Raw genomic sequence first — 19,197 nt, 5'->3', positions numbered from 1 at the left:
ACCCGAGACAAGCCCCCGGGCGGGGTCTAGCTTTTCCAACCAGCCCCTGTTCATCACTCGAATCACACACAGGCTCCAGTCCCAGGGAGGGCCTGGCACCGCATTAGGTCCTCCAGGTATCAGACAGGAGAGAGAAGGCTGGGGGCAGACAGAGAAAGAGCTTAATGTTCTGTCCCTGAAGAGCCTGCAGTCAGAGGCAGGAAGAAATTCTTCTGCTATCATTCTTGTCTTCCTTTCTCCCCTAATTGGGAGGAGATGTAAGTTCAATTCTGTTGGGGTTTGCAGAGCCCAGATGCAATCAAGGAGAATGCAGACTCTGGTGCTTGGCTGGCCCTGCTCCCTGTGAATCCCACAGTGACCGGCTGGTATGCTGTCTCTAAGGCTGGGGCTCCAGCCCATCACCCCATTATCCTGTGGTGTTGTGCGGGGCAGAGGTTGACAGAAGCTAGTGGGGACCTGCACGTGTGGGCAACTTCTTTCCTCTGGACCAAGTCTCATGGTTAAATGCATTCACCCTGCGAAAGAGAGGAGAGTTGAGCCCATCAGTATGATTGTTTATAATAATCACCGTAACAACGGCGACACGCTCTCCTGTGTAGGAGAAAATGACTGCTGACCTTCAGCAGAAGCGGAGCTCGGCGATGTTCTGCTGGACTTGTGATGAGGACTCCCAAGGAGCCTCTGGCTCACTGGCCAGCTCAGTGCTGAGAATGGGGATTGAGGCCTGGAGCCTCCCGTGTCCTGCCACGTGAAGAGCAGACTCCCATACTTTCATCCCTTTTTCCTCCTCAGAAGAGAACAAAACTAGAGAAAAGGGATGTCAGAGAAACCCAAGTTCAAATTCGGACTACCTGGACGATCTCGGGTCAGTTCCTTGGCTTTCTGGTCATCCGTTTCTGCATCTAGAAAGTGGGGTGGTAACACCTATGAAGACCAGACTTGTGAGGACGTGGAGTCAGGTGGGCACACTGCCAACTGCAGTGATGGAAGCAAGGTGGGCACCCAATGCATGTTAGCATGGACCACCTTATGACGAAAATCATGAGCAACTGAAGGGCAGGTATCCCTTTGTCTAAATGAAGAAACCTGGAATAAGGAGGTGCTCCCCTACAGGTTCTGATCTCAGAGGAGTAGACTGCATTGGCTCTGTCCTCGCTGCCTTACTCCCACTGGGAAGGCCCTGCCTGTGTCTGCCCACAAGACACTGCGTCCTCAGAAAGCCAGGCCGCCCAGCTCCGGCTGGAGTTCGGAGAGTGACTGTCCTCTGAATCAGGCTGGGAGGTTAACGTGGAGTTTGTGGCTGGTGAGGGCGGCTAAGCAGAGAAGGACCTCAAAAGAGCATCTTCATACTGTCTCTCAGGCAGTGAGGGTCCACGCCTTTCTGATTCCTGTACACTTGGGAGTGTCCTCCGAGGCATCTCAGCATCTCCAGTCCTCCCCCGCCTGTCTAGAAGAAGCAGGTGGATGGGGACCGGCCTGCAGTGAGGGCCGACTGCAGCTGGGAAGTGCCCTGTGCTTCCACACAGGAAGGGAACTGGGCAGAATCTCGGTCTGCAGCACTTTCCCTTGGATGCGTGGGAGAGAAGGAGGGACGCCAACGGGATGGGGAGACGATGTAGCCACCCCAAAAGCAGAGGGGTATCTCTAAGGCAACCAACTCATTCTCTCAAACACTGAACAAGAGGATGGACTGTAGATTCAGCAACTGAGAAGGCTTGGCTCTCAAAAGGACCTTTAGAACTTTAAGACTGCATCCCTGTTAGACAAATGTGTTGTGCTCTCCAACTCACAGCGAGCATCGTGTCTGATTCTTGTGAAGCAGAGCATGCAGGCCAAGGATATCATTTCCACTTTATAGATGAGGAAACAGAGGCACAGAGAGGCTTAGCCAGGGATTACATGGCCAAACCGGTAGTATGTCTCCTTTTGGGGGGATCTCTTAGGGAAAAAAAATAGCAAAGAGGACCCTGTCTCAGGTCTTCAGTACCCTGCACAGAACAGCAGCAAAAGCCACATGCCGCAGCTGAGCCCTTCGCCCCATCTTCACCTCCCACATCTGAAGCCCGGCGGTCCATGCTCCCCCCTCGCCCCCTGCAATCTTCTCACCCAGGACACACAGGAGTCTTTAGATGGATCCAGAGGCCCTTCACATAGGTTTAGGGCTGCAGTTGGCTGAGCCTCTGAGAATATTCTCCTCCCAGAGCAGCATTCTTGATGGATGGAGAGAGAGAGGGAGGGTTAGGGAGAGAAGCTGAGGACACAGGCACACCAGCTCCACTTGTGGGAGGTTGAGTGAGAAAGGAGTGAAATCCCGCCTTGCTTGATTTGGAGCCTTAACAGGCTGGCTACTGTTTAAGGTACACAGGAACGTGGGTTTTGTGAAGGGCCAAAAGGGGAGGAGAGAGGCGGCTGACATCTTTATGAATGGTGCTGAGAATCCTGGAGCAGGTGCCCAGTGGCCACATCCTGGACCGCTGTCCCCAGCGCCCAGCCAGTGGCCCGCCGCTCTTCATTCCCGTGGCCTGGCCCACACACTCCAGTCTGGCCCATCAGACCAGGCCCTTGGTCCCAGTCCATGTGGGGGGCGGAGGGGCGGCTGCTTCTGCACTGCGCCCGCCTCAGCATCCACTGGCAAAAGTGAGGTGGGGGGTGGGAGACGGAAGGGCCCACCCACCGGGGAACGTGTCCCTGCCGTGAAGTGGGGGAGGTTCAGGACGCGTGGGGCAAACGAAAGGGGGCAGGCGTCTTGGAGCCAGGGGAGCTTGGAGCCAGGGCACCCGCGGTCTCAGCTCTGGGAGCTAGAGGCAAGCCCGCTAAGAGACCGTGCTCCACCCAATGGTCACCGCTGACACTGGCTTCCTGCCCACAGCTCCAAGCATGCAGCCCCCCAGCCCAGGCCCCGTGCCACTCAAAGCCCCCTAAATGTATGCACGGGCACACTCGCAGGCAGCGTTCCCATGCTCAACACTGACTGCTTGCCACCCTCCCAACCTCCGAAAGAGAGCAGACTGGATGCTGAAAGCCTGCCAAAGTATGGCCGCCTTCCAGCACCAAAAATACCTCCCGCCATCCGAGGGGCTACCGGACTGGCATCTATTTGTGGGGCTGGAGCTGCTACTGTGACAGAGAGGACTTCCCCTGAGCATGGGCTTGTTGCCCACTTGGGCCTATTCTCCCCCAAAGTCTCAGGCTTGCTTGCAAAGGCCTGCGGAGGCCTGCGGAGGCCTGCTCAGCCAGACCTGCCTCTGCAGGAGCAATGCTTCTTTCTCCCGGGCGAAGTTCGGCTCCATTCCGGAGTGTGCCTTTGTCCTGTTCTCTCCTGCTCCTATGATCCTCCTCCCCAGCCCAAGTCACCCATCTGGGGACCAGCAAAGAAGAGCCTGGGGCCTGGAATGGCAATGCAGTAGGCACCAGTGATTTTGCAGGACTGAGGATCCAGGAGCACCGTGGCCTGTAGAGGTGGGTGGCTGGGGCGAGGAAAACCCTGTTGAGCTACAGTCTTCCAAAGATGAGGATTGGGCTTACAGCAAACATCTGCCCACCCATTCCTCTATTCATCTGATAGACATTTACTAAACACCCACCACTTGCCCAGAGCTGTGCTGGGCTGTGACCATCACTCCTGATGGACACGAGGAGGAACTTGCAAGGGGCTGGCAGAGGCTTGATGAGTCCCCAGGGGCCATGAGTTTGATATCAGCTGAACAGGATGAGAAAGAGGACATCAAAGCTCACAAAGATGCCAAGAAACTCAGGTCCGAGAAAGACGTAGATGGGTCTGAGGGCATGAAACCTATGAGCAAGATTATCAGCATAATTTCCCTTAAAAAATATGTGTGGAAGAAATAATCATGTACTATATACCATTCCATTTAAGAAATCTAATAAAGTCACTCTTAATAAATAATGTTTGTGGAATGAATGAATGAATGGATACCCAGTGATCAAAAGGATATGATTATTGGAGCACCTTTGAAGATCAAAGGCTCATATATATTGCCATTGCCTCAGAGAGTGTTATATCTAAATATACAGCATGAATCCGAGGTGTTCTTTTTTTATTCCCAAGATATATTGTTGTAATAATGTGCTTAACTAATAAGACCTATATTTGTTTTAGCCTATCAGGACTAAAAATATGAACAAATCTTTCCATTTTAATGACACTATTAAAATCTGCTAACATTTCTATATATTTCTATTTTAGCTCCCACAACTCTCTGAAGATTGAAAGTAGGAATTCCCATTTTACAGATGGACAAACCAAGGCCCAGAGAAGTTGAGGGTGCTTAACAGGTGCCTCCCAGTAGACCGAGTAGTGTCCTTGCCATTGTTGTGCTGGCCACAGGCACCCCCATCACGTCACAGGACTCAGACCTCAGGCTGTGCTCCATGGCGACGTGCAGACGGGGTGGCGTCGGGTCGTGTGCGACAGGCTTTCCTGCCTGGCTTCCCTCTCTCCCTCCCTCTCTTCACTATTTATTTGAAAGGGAGAGGGGAGACTGGGGTGAAGGAGGCAGTGAGTGTTTCATTTTACCTCCCTTACTCTTCCTTCTAGGGTTGATTTCTGGACCACAGGAGGTAGGATTAGAAAGTTATTTAAATTGCTACCAAAATCAAAATCGTCCCAAGACATAATTAAGTTGAGGCATAAGGAGATCAAGCCAGTCCATCCTACAGGAAATCAACCCTGAATATTCATTGGAAGGACTGATACTGAAACTGAAGCTCCAATACTTTGGTCACCTGATGCAAAGAGCCAATTCATTAGAAAAGACCCTGATACTTGGAAATATTGAAGGCAGGAGAAGGGGACAACAGAGGATGAGATGGTCAGATGGCGTCACCAACTTAATGGACATGAGTTTGAGCAAGCTCTGGAAGATGATGAAGGACAGGGAAGCCTGGCATGCTGCGGTCCATGGGGTTGAAAAGAGTCGGACATGACTGAGCGACTGAACAACAACAACAACAAAAAAAGAGAGAGATGGAACCTCTTCCAGAGCCATGCAGCACTTGATTTGAGAACCAGAAGGTCCTAATTTTCAGCTTCAAGCTTTATCAGTTAGGTATTTCCAAGCCTACCACTGCCTATCCTGGGTTGAGCTGACCAGACCCATGCTCCATGTATCAAATAAAGAAATTTTCCAAAATCTTCTAGCAACTTCTTCAAATCATATTCCTTAATAAATTGTGGTTTATATTCAGTCTAACCAAAGTTAAGACGGTAGGCAAGGCTGTCTGGATGGAGAGGCAAGATCAAGTTATAAAGAGAAATAAATAACAGTATAGAGTAACATGATAATTGCCTGGAGGACTGCCAACAATAAATACTAAAGAAGTTTAAAGAAGAGAGCAGGTATGGATCAGGAAAGACAGCTTAGACAAATTCTTTGTGGCTGCACAGGACACTACAAAGAATAACCAGTTTAAGTCACAAGAAGACAAATTTCAGCTAATTAACAGTGAGGAAAGAACTTTTGAGAAATGAGCTAATTTTTGTGGATGAAGTAAATCTTACATTTCCCCCACAATACCTTACTTAATTCAAGGGGTGATTGCACAGCATAACAGGTGAGTCTACATTTATTTCTCCTTTTTTTTTTTTTTTTTTTTTATTCTTTAAGGCCCCTGCTGCCCTGAGAATTACGTGCGATTTGTTTTAGGGTTTCTTGTGATTTTTCCCCCCCTTCTCTTTTCTTTATACTACTGAGGGCTGTGGCCACGAGAGGGCAGTAGACGGAGCTTATCAGAATACTTGGACGTATTGAGTAAACTCGCGTGTGCTCTGATCGCCAACAGGGACTAGGCAGATCCAGCGAAGTCGCTGGAGTCCAGCTCGCAGGCCTGTTTCGCAAAGCCGCGTGCAGAGGCTGCGGGGGAACCGAGATTCTACAGGACGTGGAAGCAAGCAAGTTAAGGCACTGAGGCCCTGCCATCCGGAATCCAGGCGCCTCTCACCTTAGTTTATTAAAACAAGTTCTTGTACCGCTACCTCTCTGATTCCCCTGCCAGGAAGGCTTCCTGGGTCTGGACATAGAAAGCTCCCCGCTTGTCTCAGCCTCCCTACATTTGCCAGATGCCTAGGGTCTCTAACCAGAGTCGGAAACTTGCAATTCAGAGCAAGGCTCGTCTTCACATAATAAAAATGGTAATTAAAAACAACAACAACAACAACTTCAAACCTCATTTGACAGCTTGTTGGCTTTCTGAGATTCACGAGCAGACGGAATTTGCTTGCACAAATTCCGAGAGCCCCCTTCTTAACCTCATCAGCCAAAGGCCGGTCCCCCCCACCCCCCGCAACGCACCCCTCCAATTAAAGACGAAGAGGAACTGTGCAGTATGCGCGCGGTGACAGGTGATGCTGGCGGGGGCGTGGGGGGAGGGGTGCCCACGTCCCGACTGACCTCACCCACCCACTCCGCTTCAGTCCTGAGCTCCGCACGCCCCGCGGGGCTCGGCGAGGCCCCCACCCGAATTCCCAGGCCCCAGCACGATTGGCGTGCCCAACCCCCCGCAATCCCGCTTTGGCCACTTAAGGTGGCTGGCGGGTCCAGGCTGGAGTTGGGCGCCGAGAAGACAGCGGGGCGGCCTCCCCCGGCCCAAGCTGGTTGTCCTTTGTTGACAGCTGGCGGAGGAGGAGGTCCGGGGGTGGGGGTGGCAGGGGTGGGGGGGGGGGTGGGCGGGGAAGGGGCAGGGGGCTGGCTGCAGAGGGCGGTGCCAGCGGCGGGCGCGGCCCCCGTCCGGGCGGGCGCGGCCGGCAGGGAGGGGGTTAAGGCGCGCGGCCTCTATGATAATGAGCCGCCTGGTAATATAGGGGGGCCGGCGCTCAGGGCCCTGCCGCCGCCGCCGCCGCCGCGGGAGCCGAGCCGCCGGGCGCAGCGCCGTCCGCGCCAGACTGGAGCGGGAGCGCGGCCGAACGCAGTTGCTGGGAATTTTTCAGCCGAGAGGGCAGGCGATCCAGACACAGGGACCCCGCGATTCAGACAGGGACCCCGCGATCCAGACCGAGACCCCGCGATCCAGACCGAGACCCCGCGCGAGCTCGGGAGCCGTGGGGAGCCCGGGGGCCGCCGGAGCAAGCGGAGCCAACCTCGAAATAGATCCGGAGAGCCAGGTTCCCGGAGGAAATGGGACTGTGAACGAACCCGGGGAGCGAGAAGGGAAGGAAGCGCTGCGATTGCTGATGTCAGAGGAGCCCGGAAAGTCGCGCTGGAAAAAATCTGAAGACAGCCGGGGCTCTGCCGCTTCCCAAGGAGAGACCACCGCCAGCCGCCACCACCGCCGCCGCCCCCCGCCCCCCACACCCCCTCGGCGCCTCCCGGTTCTCCCCGCGAGCCGGCCACCGCGCCCGGCGGGGCTGCCACCGGGCGGCGGATGACGGAGGGGCTCGCGGGCCGGAGACCGAGGGGCCACTTCAGGAATACAGATAAGTGGCTGGTGGCTTGACGTGGATTTTAATGAATTTGGACTCCATGTGGATGCGGTCGTCCGCGTGATCGCGAGCCGTGAGCAGCCGGAGAAGCAGGCAGCGCGCCGGCCTCGGTAGCCGGCGGCCGAAGCGGTCGGACCGGGGACGGAAGGACAGACCGACATCTCCGAGCTGGGTAAGCGGTGCCCAAGGCCGGGCGCTCGGAGTCCGCGGCGCCTGCCCGCTGCCCGATCCTCCGGAAGCGCGCTCGCCTCGCGGCGGCTTCCCCGGTACCCCGCCTCCGCGGGGTCCCAGCCCCGAGCGCCGGGGCTCGGCTGCAGCCGGCGAGACCCCGCGCCGGGCCGGCCACTTTCGCGGGCCGGAGCGCGGCGCCCGGGCGCGCGCGCGTGTGCGGGCTTCACTCGGTGCGGCCGCCTCACGCCCCGGCTTCCCCGCCGGCGCCTCGCTTCCCCGCCCGGCTGCTGGCAGGCGGCGCTCCTCCGCGCGCCTCCACGGCGCACCTGCCGGCTAGCTGCGGCTCCGGGCAGCACAGGGGTGGCGGGGCTGTCCCGAGAGCTGCAGCCCCAAGCGGGCCTACCCGGACACCGCACCCGCAGGAAAGCCGGGTCCATGGTGGCCGCCGCTCAACGGGTGGCGGAGGGGAGGGCGGCGTTCCCTCTGGAGCCCAGAGACCCTGGAGGCCACTGGCGGTTTTTTGGAGCAGGGAACTCGGGAATCCTAGGCGCAGCTTCCCGAGGCTCAGGGAAGGAGTCCAAGGCACGAATGGGACAAGTGCTCTGTGCGCCCTGGCGGTGAAGCGCCCATCACTGCCACCCCCAGCTCTGAGCTGCAGGAGAGGGTCGGGGGCTGAAGGATGAGCTTACTTCGGGTCTGAGAGGCGCCTTATAAGCCACTTTAGAATATTTCTTTCCTTAGGCTTCTTCCTGCCCCACCCCACAAGTGATGTAGGGATCTTAGAAAATTCTAGCCCTGTTTCTCCATCCCACAGGTAGTCTCTATACATACGTTAATCATGGTCTGGATGGTCAGAGAGAGAGCCATCCCGAAACTGCCATCCCAGGCCCCTGACGAATGTCCACCTGTTTGGCACGACCCTTGCTCTAGGAAAGAGCTACCTACTCAGACTCATCCTGTAGGGACGGAGTTGGAGGGAGTCAGCTGTTTCTAGAAATGAGAGCCCTATGAAGTGGGTAGTGGAAATATCACTGGTCTCCTGTAAGAATCTAAGATCCTAGGGCAACCGTGGCATATCCTAGCAGCAGGTAGACACGGGACACCAGACAGGACCAGCTCGAGGTGGTGGCTTGGGGACCCAGCAGCTTGGAGGGAACCCACTGGGATCTTGGAACCCACTCAATCCCCTTCCTACTATCCCTGAGCACAGTGGACAAGGTTATGAGCGGCAGATGAAGATGAGTACTGGGCTGGGCAGGGCTGGACCTTCTGGAAGCTGGGAGTCAGCTTCAGCTCAGCCTCCACCCCCACCCCAACAAGAGCAGGCTCTGTCTTGCTGGGCTTCTTTCCCAGACCTTGAAACTTCACTCTTCCCTCTGGACAGGCTTTGGGTTCTAGGGCCTTCCCCAGAGCGACAGAGCCCAGGGAAGAGATAGCTCTGGCTGGAAGAATTCAGCTATTCCTATTTGAGATGCACAACTTTTGTGCAGTCACCCCAGAATGCTCCAGGAGTTGCTAGCAGCTGCCTCTCCTGTGACCTCCTGGCAAGAAGAGAAGAATCCATTAACTTTCCCTTCACCCCCATCTAGTACCTTTTGAAGTAATTACCTAGGCTGTCCCCTCCTTGGCCTGGGGGGAGGGGGTCCAGAGGCAAGGTGGGTAAACTAAGAGCCATCTGGCAAGATGCCCTGGTAAGGTTTTGCTTTTCCCCTTCTTCCACCTGGCATCTCTGTTTCTACCCACCCTTCCTCATCCCAGAATGTGTCCTCGCCGGCTGTCAGCGTCACCTAAAAGAGAGGTTCCGCTCAGCCCTCCAGCCAGCCATCTTCGGGCACTGCTGATAACGGCAGGGCAGGGCGGGCTGCCCTCTCTGCTCCCTCGCTGTCCTCAACAAATCGTATTAGGATGGGGCAGATTGGCTTGCAGAGCAGCTAAATGGAAATGACATGTAGAGCGCTGTGCAATGGAGACGCGGCTAAGGAGTGTCAAGGTGGGAAGTGATGGAGAGTGGGAAGGGCCCCTCTGCCCAGGACTGCGAGTCTGGCAAGGGGATTCCACCTGGCCCTTCTCTTTGACAGGATGTAAGGACCAGGGTCACTCATAGCCTGGTGCCGGACGGGGGGACTGGTTGGCCTTTCAGCCCTAGGCTAAATGAAGAGTAAATGGTGGTGTCCCATCACCCCCAAAGAAACGGTGCAATTACAAGGTTGGTGGCCCTGCTCTCAGAGCTGCTCTGAACACCCACCCCTGTCCCCAGAGCACCAGGGAACATTCGCCCCCTCCAGCCTCTAGACCATCAGAGCCGCAGGCATGTCGGATGCAAAAGTTCTCCAGCTGTTGTAGTGGAGTCTGAGCTTAACATGAGGTTCCAGAGACACCCCTTGAAGAACAGCTACTTCTCTACCAGGCTCCTTTCCCACTTCCAGATCCTTCTGGCAATTCTGTTCATCTTTATTTCATGGGCACATTACAAGGAAACACACGAGCAGGAGGGGAGGCCAGTGACACAGTTAAATATACACGGCGGCAGCTGGCAGCAGCCTCAACTCGCCAGTTCAGGTGCCATGAAATATTTATGGCCCTGGAGTTGTCACTGTTGGGGGGGTTTCTAGTCTCTGTCCTGCCTCCTCTGCTATGGCTGCCTCTCCAAGCTCTGGGGTTTGGTGCAGGGGGAGGTGATTTCTGTCTCCAGAAGCGATATCCTTCCCCCACCCCACCCCCCGCCCCAGCTGTCTCCCTGCATTGCCACACAGCTGTCTCCACACACGCAGACAGGGATGGGGGGGGGGGGGCAGTATCATCTGTGTCCATCACAGCCGAGGGGAAGAGAGACGCCCCAAGCCAAGCCCGCAGCCCACCCCCCCGCCCCGGCCCGTTCTGATCATAGAGACCGGAGCATCGTATTACTGGAGTCTGAACTACAAATAAGTCAGGATGGTCAACAGGGAAACTGGCAGGAGCAGGCTTTGGGGTGCTGTAGTTTTAGAGCTCGTGGACACAGCCACCCCCCAGCACTGCCGCCCTCGCCCAGGGCCAGTCTGTTATCAATTCATTCTAAGAGCATCTTTCTCCCCTTTGCAGATGCTCAGTTCCAACAATAATGAACGGAACCGATTCCCTTATGGGAAACAGCTTTTTTTTTTTTTTTTTCCACTTAGTTACAAAGATTTCATGCCTGATTAGAGTAAATGAGGGGTGGTGGGGGGGTGTTCCCTTCTTGTCTGGTTGTTTCTAAAGGTGAGCCCTGTGGAGACAGAGAAAGGCCGTTCTTCCCGGGGATGGGGGGAGGGGGTCAAACAGCTGGTCCCAAGGGCCAGGAGGGATGAAGGTAAGAGCTGGACACCCCCTTTCTCCATGGGCGTAGCCCTCAGCTTCTTCAGGGCCCCGTTTCCTGGCCTTTGGGGCATAGGGAACCTCTACTCTTCTATCTGGGATTCAAGGGCAGAAATAGAGGCCAGAAAGTTCTTTGTTGGGGAGCCAGGTCCCTACTGGGAAAGTGTAAAGGGAGAGGAAGAGGGGAGGCGGGGAGAGGAAAGAAAAGGTCCCAGCAGCGCAGGGGCTCCTGCTCCCACCGCGTTGGCCCCTGGCCTGGCCTGGTCCTGTCTCCTACAGGGTGGGGTGTTCCCTGTGCCCCCCTCTCCTCACCGCAGGCCATCTGCCCTGTCTCCCCTCGGCCCCCAGCTCAGCCCGGGCCCTACTGACCCTTTACCCTGCCCCCCTCCGCTGGCACCAGCATCCTCCTCCCAACCCCTGCCGGCTGGCCCCTCCCTGAGGCTCTGCCAGCTGTTGGCCTGGCAGCAGGCTGCCCCACGGGGATGCTGGCGGGATGGTGGGGAGAGTGGACGGAGGGGGCATGCTGGGTTCATGCAGGCCTTCAAGGCTGGAGCTCCGAGCTCAGGCTACAGACTGCTTCAAACCTGCGCATCAGCCCCGTGGGGGTGCCAGGTTTGCTAGGGAGCGGTCGTGAGGCTGGGGTTCCCTCCCCTCGGGGAACGCCTGAGTTGGGTGAGGAGTCCCCACCTTGGCCCTCGGAGACAGGCTATTTGCTCCAAGGCTTGGTCAAAGCATTTCCCTCTCCCCAGACCTAGAGCCCTGAACTTTGTGGGGATGGAACCCAGCAGACTGACCAGAGATGCAGACCAAGATACAGGCACGCCAGGCGCACGTGGTGAGACCCAAGTCAAGACGCAGGAGCAGTCACAGACAGGCTGAGGCAGGCGGGGGTGACAGAGGACAGAGATAAAGACAGAGAGCATGACGGTGGAAGGGGGGCGGGAAGGGCTGAGAGCAAACTCAGGGACAGCCGGTGGGAAGGATGCGGGCAGAACAACCCTCGGGTCCTCCGGGGGCCTTAAGGGGGCTGAACCGGGAAACCGAAGCTGCAGGTTCTCTCCACTAGAGGGGGCGCTTGAAAACCAGGCTGGGCCCTAAACAGTGGCTTTTGTAGAGGGTTTTTTGTGTGTGTGTTTTCTGATTTGTTTTTGCTGTGTTTGTTTTGTTTTAGGAGAAGGAAAAATATAGTTAAGATATATTAGAAACTCCCAGCTGTCACTGCTCTGAGGCCACAACGGGCAGGGTCCCATTGCTGGTGGGACGTCGGGGCCCCGTCTGGTGGCAGGGGAGCAGGACAGGGCGCCTGCGGCATTAAGAGGGGGGCCAGGGTGGGGGAGCCGCTCCAGGAGGGGCCTGCCAGGCTGGCAGGATGCGTCTGGGGGCCGGGGGGTGGGCAGGCATTCTCAAGCAGTCCTGGCCGCCAGCTGGCCCCGCCACGGAGAGGCTCTAGCCTCTCTTTATCAGCGATGCAAGTTTTTGGCCCGACCCCAAGGTGCCTTCACAGGCTTTCCTTTTCTCCCAGCCCCACTAAACGTGCATTTTCCAAACAGTCTCAGGTGGTGGCAAGACTGCTCCTGAGGAGACTTTTTAAAAGAGACCTTTCAGGAACTGAACGCATGTCAGCGTTGTATCACTGATTTCATCTTTGTCTTCATACTCTCTGTGGGAGCCTTTCTCTGAATTATAATTCCCCCTTTCATTTCAGCAGAGGACAATATGGAGAGAACAGGGTCCAGAGGCTTTTCTCATCTGAGCAGACAGTAACCGTCTGATGGGGGTGGGGAAGATATTAAAAGTTTGGGGATGGCAGCGGGCCGGAAAGGAGCATCTCTTAGGATCTGATAGCTTCCTCTGATATTTAATCTTGGCTCCCCCTTTGGCTCACGTTTACCTGGGGTCAAAGAGGGAGTGGAGGGAGGAGAGAGCAAGGAAAAAAGAAAAACAAGATAAATGTATCATGTTATGGAAGTCTAATCCTGCTTTCCCTTGGCTAAAATTACTTTCGGTATGAGAGATAAAAGGCAGTGGAGTCGCCCTTGCAGAGTTCAGCTTGTCTGCGAGAAGGCAGTGGGGGAGAGCTCCCAGGGCCAGTGGATTATCCCCCCTGCTCTGCCTGCCCCCCGCAAAAAACATGTGTTCTCTCTGCAGCTTTGAGAGAGGGGGCGGAGGCCCTGACTAAGGCACCTTGACTTCTTCTCCACGCTGTCTGGGGAGTTAAACTTCTTGTATCTTTGCATTTACAAGCCTGCCTTCCCACCTTGGTTTCTTGTTTGCCTATGGAGGAACAGGGAGGGATAGCAGAAAGAGGAGTGGAACAGCTCAACAAACTCCAAGTGAGAATCGTTGCCCTTGTGCTGAACCAAGACAGAAAGACAATGAAACCTGGAATCGGAACCCAGTTAGGTTTAATCAAGTAGAAATTGATCACTTAGGCAGTGCCAGGACTGTGTAACACCCAGTACCAAGACGAAAATATAACTGATCCTACCTTCAAGACAGTTACAGCATCCTATGGGGGAGGGAAAATGAACCTCCCCTCCCAGAATTTCAATATGAAAGTAAAGGCAGAATGGAGTTAGCAGTATGCTGGGGGATCAGAGGGAGCGGAGGTGCAGAAGTTTCCCTTTTGCTCGCAGGTTTTCTGGGAGGAAGACTGTGATGCCAGAAAACCTCACAGTTCCCGTCAGGAGGGCCTGTCTCAGCCTCTCCCATTGCTCAGCCTCTCAGAGCTACCCCAGCCTTTTTTTCCCCCCTCATCCCCCTCCACTGATTTTAAACTGACACCACTGTAGTTGTTTTCTATTAGTCAACATCCTAGAGCAAGATCTCCATGTAGCACCCTCCCAAGGGCTTTGCACTGTGTATTCTATGTAAATTGCATCCCTTTCCGGTCTCCTGGAGCTGGCAGCTTGGACTCCACTGTGCTTCATCAGGAAATGTTGTTACTCATCTGTATTCACATTGAAGTGTCCAGAATCCTGCTGTTAGCGCACGCACTTTTGTCTGAAAGAACCCATTAAAGGGAACCCAGAGAAAATATATTCGGATTTCTCCCCCTCACCTTGACTGAGCAGGAAAGCCCCCTCCAAGAGCCATCCCTGCCTTCTGTCTGCCTCCTGGAGAAGGACTCTCCTTTAAAGGTTCTGTCCATAGAGAAGGCAGGAGGATTAAGGGAGGGAGGTTACAAGCAGGCGGATCTCACTTCAACTTGAAAACTTTCTCTAATCCCATAATGGAGGGTGGTGTTCTGCTTGTACCTTGATGTGTTCAGATCAGATTTGGGGTGCGAGGAGACCCGGGCCTGGGGTGGACAGAACCAGGGGGCGTGCTTGGATTGTAAGAGGCCTTTGAAACCTTTAAAGTCTATGCTTTTGAGAAATACGTGTATGTGTGTACGTCTGTGTGTGTGTATTTTTGAAGAGAAGGAATTTGTAAGCACCCCCGCCCCCGCCCGGTGTGAAGAACCACTGAACTTGAGGCTCCAGGAGCTTACTTGGCCTCAGTTTCCACTTGATGCTCTGGTGGTGTAGAGGCTTCGGGTGAGGAATTGTAACCCCAGTGCCTGCTCCGTGTCCCCAAGTGACAGATGACTGACTCAGAGGAAAGACGAGGGGTCCAAGGCTGGAGCGCCCAGGTGTGGGCATCGCTGTGCAACCATGGACAAGTCATGGCACCTCTCTGGGCAGGAGGCAGGGCAGAGGGTTTCTGCCTTGAAGGGGCCAAGGGTGGAAGGTTCAGGAGGGGAAGAAGGGCTGGGTGAGAAAGCCCTGACTGCCCTGTGGAGGCAGGAGGGCCAGCGGGCAGACAGAAGTGACACCAGGGGACGTTGCCGCTTTGAAGCGGTTTCCTGCTCCATGAAAGCGAAAGGCCTCAGCTGGGCTGGGTAAATATTACGCTGGCCTCTGACCTCCCACCTCCCCTGACCACCCCCGCCCCCTACTGCAGCTTCCCTTTTTTTTTTTTTTTTTCCTGAGCTACAAAGATACCTGAGGGAGAAGAAGCTGCTTTCTGAACTCAGGGTTCTCATTGGAAGCCCTTGGCCAAAGCCAGGCGGGAGGGCCAGGCTCCACCGCTGCACCCAGCCCTGGGAGCCCAGGTCAGCCAGCCCTACAGGGTCTGAACCCCTGCTCCACGCTGAAGGCTGGTGATTTTTCCAGGAAAGAGGCAGTCAGGGTTTCACAAGCCTCTGGAAGGACTGGCCCCCTACTCTCACCCCAGCCACCCAGACCTTCCTGGCAAGTCCCTTGACTCTCTGTGAAATTAAAACCCATAACCAATAGGGTTTCGGCCAGGCAAACACCCCCTGAGGTTTATCTGGAAATTAACAGAACTCAAGTCTAACGCCCCATTCCGAGTGACCCCCAGCGTGTGAAGCCCTGCAGGCTCTGGACCCAAGAACATAGCTGTGAGAGGCTTTGAGAAAACCATGTGAACCATTTGTGAAACTGGGAAGTCACACCTGGCACCCGCCTTCAAGATCCTGAGAGCAGCTAAGAGGGGTCGGAACAGATGGTCAGGAAGAGGCTTGTGTCAGGTTAGGGTCCTGATGCATGAGAACAAAGGGCCTGCCTTCACACTTGTGGCTCTTCCATCTTCCTGAAAGCTTTCTCACCTGTTGACTAATGCTCATCCTCCAATTGCTCCCAGGTCAAAGAGGGAGATACGAGGGAGCCCCAAGGCACTCTGGGAGAATGGCCTCCTGCCCCTCACACAGCACCTCTGTTTCTTCATCTGTATAGTGGGGATGAATTCTTTCCCTGACTCTTCAAGCGCCCTCACTTGCCTTTGTTTCTGGAGATGGGCATGGGAAGATAATGTTAAGGGATTTGGAAAAACAACAATTGTCACAACATGCAAAATAATTCTAAAAGAGCAGAAATACAGCCAAGCTAGAGATTGTTTTCCCCTCCCCTCTCTCTCTCTCTCTGAAATTTGTTTGGAATTTTCTGATAAAAATAAGATTTTATTTAAAGAAAATCTGTGTGCTAAAGATTTTTATATGTAGAAATAGATGAAGAGCTTAAGACTCAATGGAGACTGGAAACTGAGAACAAAACCCACTGTGATCCTGGCACCCAGGTCATATGTGTGGCTCTGGGTTAGGACTAAGCTGTGGGGATGGAGTTTGAATTCCGAATTTGCTACCCTTGGAGCTTTGATGTCTTCACATATAAGAGTAGAGATTTAGGATACTATCACAGACCTGACACGTTGGCATTTTCCTGGGAGTCAGCCTCCAATGAAGGACAGAGGGCAGAGTTCTCAGGCTCCTAGCTGCCTGCCTGCAATCAGCTTACATTTGTCTGCAGAGGGAGCTCCTAGAAGCGTGGATATGAATGGGATGGACACAGCATGAAAAGCACTTGCAGACACTGGGGCCCAGGGCCCAAGCTAGACCCTGGGGCTCAGGAACTAGATCCCTGGGCAGAGCTGATCCCTGGGCAGAACGTAGCAGGATGTCGGGGGAGAAGCTGTCTTCTACTAGCCCAAGAAGCTCCCCCTGACCCAGCCCTCCCCTCTTCAGCGCAGAGCCTGGCCCCTCGTTGGAAACAGCACGGGAGGGCGGACGCAAGCAGAGGGAGCCCTGTGCCTTCCGCAGCACTGCCCAAGAGCCAGAGGTGGAAAGCGAGGGTGACAAGGTGCCTGGGGTTTCTTTTCCAGAATGTTATGAAGAAAACCGTTTGCACTGCAAGAGAATAGGTGTTATACATAGAACACTTGAGAAACGTCTCTGAGTGTTTGATAGCAACTTTTCCCCGGTCCACACAATAGATGCAGAAGCTGAGCCCAACCTGGGGGAGTGGACTGTCACCCAGCCCGGTGAGTCGAGCTGTGGAGAGAGTGAGGAGGTCCGTCTGCCCCAGCCAAGCCCAGCACACCGTCTCCACCTGCCTGTGTGAGAATTTCTCTTTCCAGCCTCTCATGCCTCGACCCTGAGCCCCGCCACGTCTCTGACTCTCTTTCTTGGGTTTGAGCAGGTGTCCCTGAGGCCGGACCTCTCCCCTGCCCTGCCAGTCTGCCAGCCCTCGGGCACCCCCACGCTTCTCCATGGCACAGGGCAGTGTGTGGAGAAACCGCTCCCCCCCATTAAAGACTCCAACAAGCTTTCCCCCATCCACAGCAGGCCTTGCTATTTGCAGAGTCAATGGCCCTGGCAAAGCCTAGCTCTCCCCTCCTTCCCCAGAGGCAGTGTGGGCACTGTTTGCGTGGCGGTCTCTATAGACTCGGCATTCACAGCTTGGAGAGGCTGAGACAATGACCCGAGCAGCTGTCTGCAAATGGAGCTGGCTGGGAGACTGCTGGAACAGGAGGCGGGAGCCGGGGCCGGCCGGGTTTGCCCAGCTCACACCTGCAAGCTTTCTCAGGCGGCCATGGTGGGCCCGAAGGCCACAGGAGGCAGGGCTGGGATCCAGCGGACCTGGCCCAGGCCACCTGACTGACTCCGGCCACAAGCCCCAGCCTCCTGGGCCAAGGCTTCCACCAGCCGTGTAGTCACTCTGGGCCTGGAGGGACAAGCAAGGCCCTGTCTTCTGAGGAAGCAGTGGCCTCTGGCCTGAGGACAGGAAGCGGAGAACACCTGTCCAGGTAGGGACAGACAGGCCACCTCCCCAGGAGCCTGCCCAGGCAGAAGAAAGGTTTTGGGTTTTTTGGTTTCTTTTTTGCATTACTTGTAAGGAGGCTGAAGTTGGCACAACGTAATTAACTTTGTACAAATGTTTATCGAATACCTGCTATGTGGCGGGTATCATGTGAGGGAGGCAAGGCGCTGTCCTGGCTCTTGAGGAGCTCCCTGTGTGGCAAGGAAAATGGGAACACACGCAAATAATGGTCATACAAAATAAGTGTTGTGGGAACATAGGAGAGAGAAATCAGCCAGTCATATGATCCAGGGAGGGAAGGAACTCTGCATCCACGTGGGGGATTCAAGCAGAGGCTGGAAGGTAATGACCAGGTCTCCTGTGAAGCAGGAAGGTGGAAGAGGTGATGACCAAAGTCCTCACCCACACCCCAGCGCTCTCACCATGGGTCTTTATGTTTGCTGCTCGGGGAATTCAATGCAGGAAAAGGCTCCTTTGAGAAGTGAGGTTGGGTATCAGGCCCTTGAGAATGACCAGCAGCTGCTGGCCTAAATTCCACAGTAAACAGAGCCGGTTCTCACACCTTCGCCCCCACCCCATGACTCCCCTCAGAGCAGGGTGCCAGGAAGGCTGGAGGACTGGGATAAGCCCTGGCCTCTCCTGGAGCCAGAATTGTCCTAATCGTGTCCAAGTGAGCCCTCTGTCTACAAGCAGGGGCAGAGCTGCGTACATGGTCAGCTCTCTGCCTGCACAGCTCTAACTTCTAATCACTGTCATAAACAGGATGGAAGCAGCTGCTCACTCCAGTCTATTATCAGCTTGGTTGGAGACAGAGAAATTTAAATGACAGTAAGATGCTTAGCAAAGAAACGAAAGTCGGTGTTAAAAATAAAGAAAACGAGACAGCTTGTTTCATCGAAATAGAAGGGTTATTAAACAGCCCTGAATTAATCAGTGATCTGCCAGGGCTGGGACTCAGAGCCCGCGGAGCCGGGGTAGAGAGCTGGAGAAGACAGGGCAATCAGAGGCAGGTAGGGGCTGCCTGCGATCTCGGGCCAGCTGCTGGGACCGTGGAAGCAAGGGTCTTAGAAGGGAAGGTGGCAAGTATAGGTTTTCTTCCCCACAGATAAGAGCAGGTCAGGTGGGGAGGGGACTTTGGCACTCCAGCCTCTCTGCCTGCAAAGCCCTGTTTCTGGATTCTTTTCACCTGCCACACCTGCGTTAGCCCGTGAGCCATCTCCAGTCCTCAGCCCCTCCCCAGGGCTGGACAGGAGCCAAGGGGCATTGGGTGGAGGGCTCCTAGCCAGGCCTCTTCTTTTCTCACAGGGTGTCTCCAAGAATGCAAGTCTGACTTAAGCTCCTTACACTGCACCCCCATTCCGGAAGAGTGGTGACCGTGTATGCTGGGTGTGGCCAGAGCCTGCCTGGTGCAGGGAGACTGACCTCCAGAGTTGGGGGTCTGTCCTTGCTGGTATCACTCACTCCCCACAGCAGAGCAGCAGAGAGAGGGATGTAACTCCAGGATCACGTCCAAGGCCCACTTCCAAATCAGTGCTTTCTCCAAAATATTTCACCTCAAGTCTGCCTATGTCTGTGAAGTGGTTATGCTGATGCTCCTCTCTCCTTCACAGGCTTGCATGAGCAGTGCATTAATGGGATGCTGTTGTTCAGTCACTC

The 19,197-nt window shown here is 55.0% G+C and overlaps 1 protein-coding gene and 1 long non-coding RNA gene across 6 annotated transcripts in view; one reads left to right on the top strand and one right to left on the bottom strand.

Moving 5' to 3' along the window:
• Nucleotides 1-267: 267 nt before the first annotated feature.
• Nucleotides 268-2,465, bottom strand: LOC123333556. Its single transcript, XR_006550930.1, has 2 exons — nt 2,107-2,465; nt 268-515 (listed from the first exon to the last, which is right to left on the bottom strand). It is a non-coding gene; the product is annotated as an uncharacterized LOC123333556 (long non-coding RNA).
• Nucleotides 2,466-6,822: 4,357 nt separating this feature from the next.
• Nucleotides 6,823-19,197, top strand: part of PLXNA2 (plexin A2) — a 233,871-nt gene continuing 221,496 nt past the window's right edge. For 3 of the 5 annotated variants that reach the window (XM_044942649.2, XM_025285371.3, XM_025285372.3), the window contains exon 1: nt 6,828-7,610. The gene's annotated coding sequence lies outside the window, so the exon portion shown is untranslated. Of the gene's footprint in view, nt 7,611-19,197 lie in introns of all 5 variants that reach the window. The other 2 variants (XM_044942650.2, XM_025285373.3) reach the window with 2 other exon arrangements.

Source organism: Bubalus bubalis, chromosome 5 (genome assembly GCF_019923935.1).
Source record: "Bubalus bubalis isolate 160015118507 breed Murrah chromosome 5, NDDB_SH_1, whole genome shotgun sequence".
Classification (NCBI taxonomy): Eukaryota; Metazoa; Chordata; class Mammalia; order Artiodactyla; family Bovidae; genus Bubalus; species Bubalus bubalis.
This window is presented reverse-complemented; position numbering and strand designations above follow the sequence as displayed.